This window comes from Homalodisca vitripennis, chromosome 5, assembly GCF_021130785.1.
Source record: "Homalodisca vitripennis isolate AUS2020 chromosome 5, UT_GWSS_2.1, whole genome shotgun sequence".
NCBI classification, from domain to species: domain Eukaryota; kingdom Metazoa; phylum Arthropoda; class Insecta; order Hemiptera; family Cicadellidae; genus Homalodisca; species Homalodisca vitripennis.
In genome coordinates this window covers 91,677,984-91,690,049 of record NC_060211.1, presented here as the reverse complement: position 1 = coordinate 91,690,049, position 12,066 = coordinate 91,677,984, and positions in this window count along the sequence as shown.

Sequence of the window (12,066 nt, the reverse complement as noted above, 5' to 3'; positions counted from 1 at the left end):
AATTTAATGATCATTACATTAATATTGGTGAAGGTATATTGCTTAAGCAACAAACAATGAGTAATAGTAGTATAATTAGTTATGATGAGTTTCTTAAAAAAGCTAAAAATTCACCTGTAAATTTTCTCTGGAAAAATGTTAATGAGCAGCAAGTTTTTGCAGTTGTTAAAGCTTTGAAATCATCTAACTGTGAGGATATTTTTGGATTCTCAAACAAAATAATAAAATTAATTGTTCCTTTCATAATTAAGCCTTTAACATATGTAATTAACCTTAGTTTGTCTTTCTCACATTTTCCTGATTGTCTGAAAATATCAAAAAGTATACCACTGTTTAAAAAGGGTGACAGAACATGCATAGATAATTATAGAACAATAACAATTGTATCAGTGTTTTCTAAAATTTTGGAGACTTGCGCTAAGGAACAGATTTTAGAATTTCTGGATGTAAATAAAATTTTATCAAGTAGCCAATTTGGTTTTAGGCCAGGCTACTCTACTGTGAAGGCACTGGATGAGGTTGTCTCTCAGATTCTGTCAGGTTTTGAGGCCCATGAATATTTGGGCATGACTCTGTTGGACCTCAGCAGGGCCTTTGACAGTATTTCACATGACATCTTGTTAAATAAATTAGAATATTATGGGATCCGCAACGATCAGTTAAGTTTCTTCAGGACCTATTTGTGTGGTAGACTACATATGGTTTGTGTTGGAGATCAATATTCATCTAGAAAAGAGGTTCTTGCTGGGGTCCCACAGGGTTCTGTCCTTGGCCCCCTTCTGTTTATATTATACATGAACGATTTGCCAATCAGTCTAAGCTGTAAGACAATATTATATGCAGATGACACATCTTTAATTGTAAAAGACAACTATTTAGCTAGCGTTTTAAGTGACACGAAACAGAGTAGTTAATAAGGCTAGTCTATGGTTTGAGTCAAATCTTTTAAGAATTAATGAAAGTAAGACTGAACTCATACTATTTTCATTGAGAAATTTTGAAATAGAGGATGACATTTCCAAACCAGTAAAGCTTCTTGGTGTCTCGTTAGATCACAAACTTGTTTGGGATGAACATACTAATAATTTAATATCAAAACTGTCAAGAGTGTGTTTCTTACTAAAAAAATTAAAGTCCTGTGTTAGTAAGGAGTTAATGAAGACTGCATATTTTAGTTTTTTTTCACTCACATTTATTGTATGCCAATATGTTATGGGGAAATAGTGTGGGTGCTGACAGAATTTTTATATGGCAGAAAAGAGCTTTAAGAATCATGTTTGGATTAGGCTACAGGGAAAGTTGCAGAAATTACTTTACCAGCTACAATATAATGACTGTTCCTTGCATTTTTATATTTCAGAATTTAATTTATGTCAGAGAAAATGTTACAAACTTTATTAAATTTACAGATGTACATAATTATCACACTAGACATGCCAAAGATTTAGTTTTACCTGTTGTAAGGTTGGAAAAATATGCTAAGAGCCATAAATATCTACAGATAAAATTTTTGAATAAGTTACCAGAAGCATGGAGACTGTCAAACATTAAAGAGTTTAAAAACAAAAGTGGCTAAATGGATGATAAGCCAAGCTTTTTATTCAGTAGAAGAATTCTTAAACTCATAGAAATTTTATTTAAATAGGATATATTTATATATTTATTTGTCAGTTGGGCTAAGTTTTACTGTTTGTTTTAACTTAATTAATTTGTAAAGTGGTATTCGCTGAGAACTGTATTTATGTCTATATATACTGACTTTGTCCAATCTGTAAAGATAAATGACAATAAAAATGATTCTGATTCTGAGGTTTTTGAGGATTGCTGAGAGACTGCCCGTACTAATGCAAAAAGAGTCGTGAATTTGCTTATACACGATCCTGTCATTTCTTGTCAGTTCAAATGTAAATGTGTATGCTTCCAATATTTTATAGGAATTAAGCTGTAAAAGTGTACCACTATTGAAATCCAAAAATTATTTAAAGCAGTTTTAAAGTACTACTTTGATAATGGGGCATTCCATTTGTGGGATAGTTTCTTGATCCTCCTTGACTATAACAGATTCACTCAGCATTCAGGAGCTAATGTTGAAGTTACAATGATATAATGCATTGTTACAACTACATAAAAATAAATTTTATATGACATTGTGTTCAGTGAAAAACTGTGAGGTAGACAAAATGCCAACTTTTTGTATAGTTTGAACACAAATAAACTTGGGTGTGAAGATATAATGAAAAGTCAATTGTTGAATAGCCTATAGACAACTGTACTTAAAATGAACAACCACCAAAGCTACGCCCAGCAGGTGATAAAGAGCACAAGCTTGTGTGCTTCTTTGTTATAAAGTGCAGTTGTACCTTATGTGTCCTAGATTGAAATTCTACAGCAATTTTTGTATCTACTCGTCACAATTAACCACAAATCAGCATTTTTTGGGGAGCAGTGTGGGTTGTTGGATCCTCCAGAAAATGAAGACAACCCACAATAAATACAGTACAGCAAGTTGTGTACAATGCACAGTATTATTTACTACTTTCTTCTTTGTTGTAAGTTTTTCTACACTGTAAGTGAATATTTTGATTATTGTACAGAATATTTGGAATAATAAGAAAGTTTCAAATAATATTGTGCCTAATATAAAATTAAATGTGTGTTAAAAACTCTAACCTTTGAAAACTTGCCTTACAGGATTGTCTGTTGGTAAGGTTATCTAAGATTCTAATGGCTTTTTTCTGCCAAATAAAAACTTTTGAAGCATGACATGAATTGCCCCAAAAGCGTATTCCATATGTCATTAGTGAATGGAAAAGACCATAATAGGATAGTATAAGAGTTTCTAAGCTAACTGATTGTTTAAGTTTTCTGAGTAGAAATACAAAACGTGACAGTCTTTTGCACAGATTTAGTATATGAGGCTCCCAGCTCAGCTGATTGTCCAGGGTAAAACCCAACAACTTTACACACTCACTTGTGTTGTCCTCAGCAGGAATATCTCTTAGAGAGAAATAGATTAACTCAGTCTTGTTATCATTTATAACTAGATTATTTAATTGAAACCACATTTTTGCTGAATCAAAAGCATTCTTAATTTTTGGTTTAACATTTTCAAAGTTATCATCAGAGCAGATAAGTGTGGTGTCATCTGCGTAAAGTACGCAAAGAGAAGGAATATTATTAAATTAAGATGTCTCCAATATCACTATCCCCTATAAAGTTCTCAACAATGTACTGACCTGCCCCTCTGTTGGAGCTAATCAGATTTCTTGTCCATTTTGTCACTAGATCTCACCACTTATTTGCATTGGGACATCATTATTAAATTAAATTAAGAAACCAACAATAACCAATATTTTAACGTTAATGAGATAAAAATATTATGATACTATTGCAGCAAAATAGTTCATGCAGTGAAGTCACGAGTTTTGCTAGGTTGAAGAGTTGAGAGCTAAGAGAATTGACTAATTCGCATCATGCTGTAGGCCTGTCATCTAGATGTTAGGGCGACATTTCTTACAACACGAGTCCATCAAAGAAGAAGTCTATAGCACTACTGATCTCGTTGCCCAGTTGAAGAATTCCCGGGATGGAGCTGAACTGGAGAAGTTGCGGTTATGATGTCCCAATGCAAATAAGTGGTGAGATCTAGTGACAAAGTGGACAAGAAATCTGATTAGCTCCAACAGAGGGGCAGGTCAGTACATTGTTGAGAACTTTATAGGGGATAGTGATATTGGAGACATCTTCTAACCTCAAGTGGATGGAGTCTTGGCATTCGTGCTGATAAACCTTTCTTTATAAAACAGGCAAAAGAGTACTTACGATAAAGCAAAATACAATTTGGCCGTTCAGGCAGTTAGTAGCAGGTCCATGTTTCTTTACATTTATGAAATTCCAAATAGTTGGAAACAGCTCCTAAAGAGTGTGCCACTATTTAGTATTGTCAAGTAACTGTATTTGGTGGTGATATTACAAACTAAAATGGAAGTAACTAAAATATTTTGAACCTAATTATATACAGAGTTCCAACAAAGGGATAAATCCACTGAAAGGGTTATTCCAAGTCATTGTGAAATACAGATTTGGTTGGATTTTTGGCCTCAATAGTATATCCATTTGTAGACATTTATTGGCTAAGGAGTCTTGGATAGATTTACTTACCTCAATGGAGGATAAGTTTAATACCCTTATTATTCCTGAAATACTAAATGGAGTTGGCATTTCCCAGTTGAAAAATAAAATGTAAGAAACACCAATTTAATTCAAATGAGGAATCGTCTATTAGACATGTAACAAGGCAAAGGACTAAATAATCTGGATCCTCAATGACAATATAATGTAATGTTAAAAAGACAAGACAATATCAATCTTCAATTTGTCTGAAACGGTGGTGGGGTTTATTGAAAGCACTACATCAAAACCAAAAGCTGAGTGGCATTTTTAACATGAAGAGAAACAGTAAATGGTTTGATTGGAAAGATACAGATGGTTGAAGATATTCTTGAAAAAGCTAACGTGTTGGAAGTCCCTTTTTTCAGCATTAGAGAAATGTTAAAGGTTATGACAAACACTTTAATGCACACATTACCTAACCAATCTTTGATTTATCAATTAATTGTACTGCATCTGACTGACAAAGATGAGATTTGACGAATTGTAGGTCTTTAAAGAGAGGATCAGCTCAGATTGAACAGATGATATATGTATTCTAAACTGTTCCATGATTGTATGTACCTACTGGTCTATCCACTAACTCACATGATACATTTTTATTCTAGTGTTGTGTCTTCTTCCTTCAGTTTTAAGACGGGTCATTATGGAACCAATTTAGAAAAAGAAGAATAGACACTGCAATAATTATGGACCTACTTCCATTCTTCCTACATTTTATAATGTGTTATAAAAATTATTGCTGATAGAATTGTCTCTCAATAGTAGTGTTTTCCAATTAGTTTCTAAATGTACAAGAGAACAACAATGAATGTAATTTTTTTATAAATAAAATAGTCTATACTCTTAGTGGGAAAGAACACAGTTTATGGTTGTTCGTTGAATTGAGCAAATCATTTGATCTTGGTCACTCATTTCTGCTCTACACACTACAAAATAGCATCAGAGATCAGGCTCACAGTGGTTTTCATCATACTTTGTTGGGCACACTCAAAAGGTGGAAGTGGGTTTTGTCAATCGCTCAGGCTGTTTGTAGAACTGCAGGTTGATTTAATTGTCCCCCAGGGTTCAGTTTTGGGACCAATACTGTTCTTAGCTTTTGTCAATGATATAAACAATTGTATCAACATGAATCAAATGCAATTTTTATTGGTTTTCTGAGAACAGATTATTTGTAAACGCAGGTAAAACACAATTTTTCTTTTTAATTTAGGGATAGCTTATTTGATAATTTGCAATTTATGTTTGGAAAATCACTGATAAGTTTTTTCCGAATCAGTTAATTTTCTTGTACTGAATGTTGATTCCCATTCAAAGTTTACCAGTCATACTAGAAAAGTAATACTAAACTAGTTGCCTTATTGCTTTGTGTAAACTTGCTCAGTATTCTAACTGAGTTCTTTTGACCCTTTATTACGGCTGTTTATATCCCCATTTGGAGTATGATGTTCCTATTTGGTGTTTGCAGTACTCAGACAAGTTATATTTTCTGCCTTTAGAAAAAAACAAATGGTTTTCGGATTGAAAAGAAAACAGACTTGTTAAGTAATTGTTTCATATAGCTAATATACTTTTTCCCAGCATTTATATTAATGAGTCAATAATTTTTTTAAGAATTGTAACTTTTTATCTTTTACTATAACAAACTTATTCTGTCTACTTACTTCGCCCTCGTCATAACATTGCAATTCCACCACATAAAACAGCATTCTTAAAAAAAAAAAAAACACATTTTTACAACTGGATAACTCTCTTCCAGCTTGCTTGGAGGTTGATTTGCCATTAAAAAGTTTCTAGAAGAAATTATAAATGTTCCTTCTGGAAGTATTTTTGCAGTTTCCATAAACTTAACGGTCATTAGAGATATGTTCCTGATACATTTTTTAATATTAATAACAATTTACCGAAATTATGTTTTTTTCATTATCATTGTGTGATGTTATGTGAAATGCCTGTGAACCATTAGCTGCTTGAGAGTAGAGAAGGAGGTTGCCTCACATGCCAGAGTTCTATATAATAGTTCAAATAATAGTTCTATGCCTCTTTTTCACATATGGAATGTGTGGGAACCAATTTAACTCTTGATTGATAATGACTACTGCAGATAGAGAAGCACCATCCCAGAAATTGCAACCGCTACTGCACTTTCAGAACATTAGATTGAAAATCTCATTCTGCTCGATCTTGGTTTGTAATAAGGATGAGGCTGTATATTGCATTACTCTTCCATCTCTATTATCCTGGCTGTAAAGTGGTAATGCCTAGCCACTGTTGTTTCTGAAAGTAGCATCAATAACTATATTTGGCTCATCCCTCAGATAGTGGGAGTGGTTACACATCACGTTTCAGATTTCCACCACAGACTTGATGAACATGTTGTAAAGGTATTAATTGAGACTATTTTTTACTTCAGGGTGATGTACCATCAGAAGAAACAGTTGTTGCCCTGTTTTCTAATGCTCTTGTGAGTGGCTGAAGGATTTGTTGAAGACTTCAGCAGCATATCCCACATCATCATCCTTGAACATTTTAGCAATACAAGTTTGCTCTTGTTGAATATTGCTGATGTAGTATCACATCCTGTGAAGAAAAGTTTCTAAGCGTGGTAGAGCAACTGAGTTTTCTACACATAAAGTAGTTATGTTTGATTCAATCGTATGAATGTGAGCTACAGTTCATCCTCCCCTTAGTGCAACGTCTGGAATCTGACACTGTCACAGACTTCACTCCTGTAATCTGGAGTATGTTCATCTAAAAGAGATTTTTTTAACTGCACCGAAAATCTCAAAATGAACTCTACATCAGAGACACCTAGACTACACATACCTGTATAGTGTAATCTAGGTGAAGAGGTATTCTCATTGTCTCATCAAGTGCGCAAGTGTGTGTACTACAATGTTTTAGCCACGTCTCCCAGCAATGTGGAGCAACCGAGTTTTCTACACATAATGTAGCTCTATGGTGGGAATGGTTTACTCAATGTGAATGTTGAGTGTAGCTTCAGTTCACCTTTCTCTTAGTGCATGTCTGGAACTGATGCTGTCATTGACTTGAATCCTGGAATTTAGTGTTTGTTTGTCTGAGGAGATCCAAAAAAATACACTGAGTGAGACCAATTGCTCTTTATATTAATCAGAACTGTAAGGAGTCTATATTTCAACGCATTAAACCATATTAACTTTCTTATAGTTGAATGGATGTAACTTCCGTATTGGAAGCGTGTGGAGGGGCAGCGAGCAGTGGGGAGACTGATGCCGCGGTGTTGCCGCGTTGGTGCGGGCACTGCCGTGAGCGGTCACTTTCTTACCGAACACTGTGAAGAGAACATCAGACGGTGCGCGCCAGTGTACTTACCAACAAACAACGCGTCAGTGTGTGTTGTCTTTTGATTGTTTACACTAGTAATCAGAAACGAAATTTCTCTAACTTAACACAAATATGTGCGATATTAATATGTTACCATTATACTATATAATAATCTACAACTACTAAATAATTCGGATATCGTGAAGGACAAATAATTTGGGTACTCTGAAAACATAATATTGCATTCACAGCAAAAATATATTTATTGCGGGGGCTGTCAAAATACTTCAAACACCGTCAGCATACATTCTGTTGACGTATATTTCGTGTGTTCCTTGGTTAGTTTGCACTCTATATTCGTCAGCAAAATCTTCAAGGTCACTAGTTTTACTGTCACTGTCATCTCCATTCACGTGAATTATCATTTCCTCTACTGCTGTTTCAATGAGACCTTCTTGTGCCCACGCTTCTAAAATAGATTTTTTGTGTGCTTTACGATATCCGTCCATTCTATACGGTTGTAACTTGTTGAAGTCCTTCTTCGGTTAACCTCCTAACATCAGTCATGTTAAATGTTTTATTGTTCCGAGCAACGTGTCCCTTAACTTGTGCCCAAACCATCTCTATTGCATTGAAATGGCAATGGTAAGGTGGCAATCTGACAATTTTATGTCCTTGGGCTTTAGCCATCTCATCTATAATATACTTGGGGACCGGTGGTTTATTCATTTCACATATTTCTAACAACTCGGCTTTTGTAAAATCTTCTGCAAATTGTATGTTATGCTCGCGAAGCCACGCCTGAATTTCCGCTTTTTTGTTACGTTGCGTTGGGGCCTTATCTAAAATCTTGGAGTGGTATGGGGCGTTGTCCATAACAATAACCGATGGAGCAGAAAGGTTAGGTAGAAGTGATTCTCTGAACCATTTTGAAAAAGTTTCATGGTTCATTTCTTCATGGTAGTCTGTGGTTTGCTTTGAAGCAAATAAGCAATAATTAGGAACAAACCCTCCAGATGTACCAGCGTGCAGTAAAATAAGCCTACCGCTTTTGCCAATATGCCTTTGCCGATGTGGCAACAGTGCCTGTTGCTATGGCAACCGCGTCAGACGCTCCTCGCTCCTATTGGTCAGGTAGGCAACCAGGCAGTTCTCCCTCTCACTCCAACGTCAGAACGCCCCACCACGCCGATACGGAACTTATATCTATTCGACTATACTTATCTAATTAATTGCTTAATTTTAGCACCATGGGTTATGTAAGTATGAGTGGTGTTATTAAATACATTTACTACAACTACTTTCGGTTGCTTTACTGAAAAGCAGTACGATTACCGTGTCAGCATATATAACATGTTCAACTGCTTGCTTAGATATTTATTTGTTTTATTTATTCTTTGTTCGTAACTGTTATTTTATTTCGTGGGACTGGATGTGTAAGCTGAATTTTGCTTATTGTATAGATTTATAAAAAAGTGTTCTATTAAAATTGTTTTAAATAAGAGCTCGCCGTTATGCACAGGCCTCGGCCCATGTGACTGTATTTTCTTAATAATAAGCTTGAAATTGTAATTATTGTATATTTGAAAATAAAGAGTAATTTGATTTGATTTGAGTGGAGTTCCAAGATTCTTGTCCTTAAACCTATCTGTAGAACTCTCTAGAGACACTCTGTATCCAGATGCAGAATTCCAAGAGAAGTGTAGTACAACCACACAGTTGAGGTGTAACTATTTTTTTTTTTTTTTACAATGATTTTACCTTCTGTTTTTTTTTTTTCATACTATACAAACCTATATTTTGGACTACTTCGATCTCATTTATGTATTCTACAACATCTTATGAAACAAATAAAGTATTGATGGCTCAGATATCTTTCTTTGTAAATCAAGCTGAACATTAGTAGTACTCTTCAGTTCATATTCTCCAGTTCCATTCTGTTGTTGAGTACAGTTTGTATGCCATGTCATGTTACAGAATAAGTTTACATTTTTAATGTTAGCATTTCAAGTGGACAAGTAGATAGATATTATACTGAACAAGAAGTCCCGCCGTCTGCACGACCAGGCCTAATCTAACATAGCGGGAGAACTGAACTATTCATTTTGCAATCATACCTATATTGACGGCTGATGCAGTTGAGCCAGCTGTACTAGCGGTCCCCATAACAAGTTAAACTTTAACATTTTTACTCATAGAATTTTGGGGAAATTTAATCTGAAAATTTATTTTTTTCTGAAGATATTCCCTATTTAAAAAGTAAATAAAAGTAATGCTTTAAGTCTTATGTGAAGTAAAAAGTTGATAGATATAGTCATGATGTGATATATATATATTGTGTATATATTTATTGCGTTTATCAAGGATGAAAAAATAATACATTTTCAATAACATACAATAAAAAGAGACGAACAGCAGCTTAAAAATGTACGACCGTGATAGGTTGGTTATTATAGTAATTAACATGAAGATTAACTATTCATCGATATTTATTAAAGCATATAAAGTGCATGAGTAGTTATATCATATAAGTTAAAGAGAAGATGTATTGTTATGATAAATGTGCTATGCTGATAATGGTGATTGAATTGTTTTGTTGTAACTTTGACAGTTAAAGTTCGTATATCTGTTGTTTAGAAAATACTTACCCTTTTAATGTAACAAATAGTATCTAATGCTGAAAAATTAAGTTACTTCTTTTGTACTTTAATTAATATTCTTGGCTTGCCGATATTTTTATTTTTACTGAAATAAGTAAACAACAATTGATTTGATTAACTCACCTGAAATAAGAGTTTTTAGTTAGTAAAGACTGGTTAAAAATGTATCAATTTTAAAGCTTGTGTATTCAGTATGATTTATAAAACAGTTTCATACTTTGTTCACGTTTAAAAATATCATTACTTAAAGACACGACATAATTAGAATTTTTCATATTTAATGTGTAGAAACACAAATCTTTGGTTTTATAGAACACTGTCTCTATGATTGATTCTAACATATCGCGACTAATGCAGGAACAATAAGTTTAATTTTAATAACTCAGAAAACTCTGTTTCCTTTTAAACTGAAAGGGAAGTACAGTGAAGTTAAGTATGTTAAAAAACAAACAAAAATAGCAATGTTTGTGTGTGGTGACCTAGTTGTAGTTGCAGGCCTACTCCCGGAATAGACTTGAACTTGGCAGACTTAGTGTTCCTTCTCAATCACGACCTTCTGCGTGGCTGAGTGTTTGTTAATGAACAAGAAGTAGTTACTCTGCAGATCTATGGAATAAATAATAACAATGAATTAAAAGTTAACTGCAAGAAAGTGTAACGGAGTTTGTTATTTAGTAATTTAAAATATATTCACATTACTGAGTCGCCTACGCAGAAATTAATTTAAATGTTATTTTATAAAAAATGTATTAAACCGTAAACCATTTAACATTCTTTTTTGAGGCCATAGGCCTTTCCAAGATTTTTCATGTTAGTAATAAGGTATTATTCATTTACAAGCAACGGCTTTTGGGCTTAATAATAATTAATCAAACAATAAACCTGGAAACCAGTTTGATTATTAAAAATTATTTAAATTTCAAATGAGAATTTTGCAAAATTTCACAATTAATTAGTATATCACAGCAGGTATATTTTACGGGTCAATTATTTTAGAAGTTTGTAAGAAAAGCGTAATTTTTTATATACAGTAAAATCATTTTTTTAAGCTTCTGATAGAACAATTTAGCGTTCATAGGCAGAAACATTCATAGGCTTATCCACAATTTTACCCTACAAATTAATAATTTGTCTTTCAACATCTCTTTCATTGAACATTATTCAAATTTTCATGTTGCCATGTTTTTTATGCTTTTCTTTCTAAACATTATCAGTGTTTGATTTTTTCAGGTTCAGCGTCTTGCTTCTAAGATAATGTTAAATAAAAGACTAATGTGTTATGTGAAGTATTAAAAAAAATGTTGTCTATACCGTGCCTGTCAGATCTCAGGTTGATGCCTCTAATAGTTACAACATAAAACTGTGAAACAAAAAAATGTTTAATATGACAATAATTTCTTTATTATCACTAGTATGATGATATTAAAATCGCTAAAAAACGCGAATATATTTTTTTTCAACATATAATATTCTTGTATGTTCCATTGATTATTACGATAGCTATTAATCGATTGCTATAACGTATATCTGTCACACGTTGTGTATGAAATGTTTAAATTACACAACCAAAGTAACGAAATATATTGCTTTGCAAATAATATTTAACTTGAAGTTCATATTTTCTGTCTCATAGCCAAGCGTCTGCTTCGTCTATGCACAGTGCACGCAATAAACCTCAACCGCTCAGCCGCGGTAAAAAACACATAATTATTACTAACTTCATGTTTCAAAATTTGAGTAGTTATATACACAATAAATATATCCTCTACAAAAATAAATATAAATTTTATCCCAATATTTTTTAACAAGGATGACATAATTTGAAATTAAAAACCATTCAAATGTAAAATACGTACTATTTAATTAAAACAAATACAAGCCCATATTTTCAATAATATATATATATATAATATATATATATATATATATA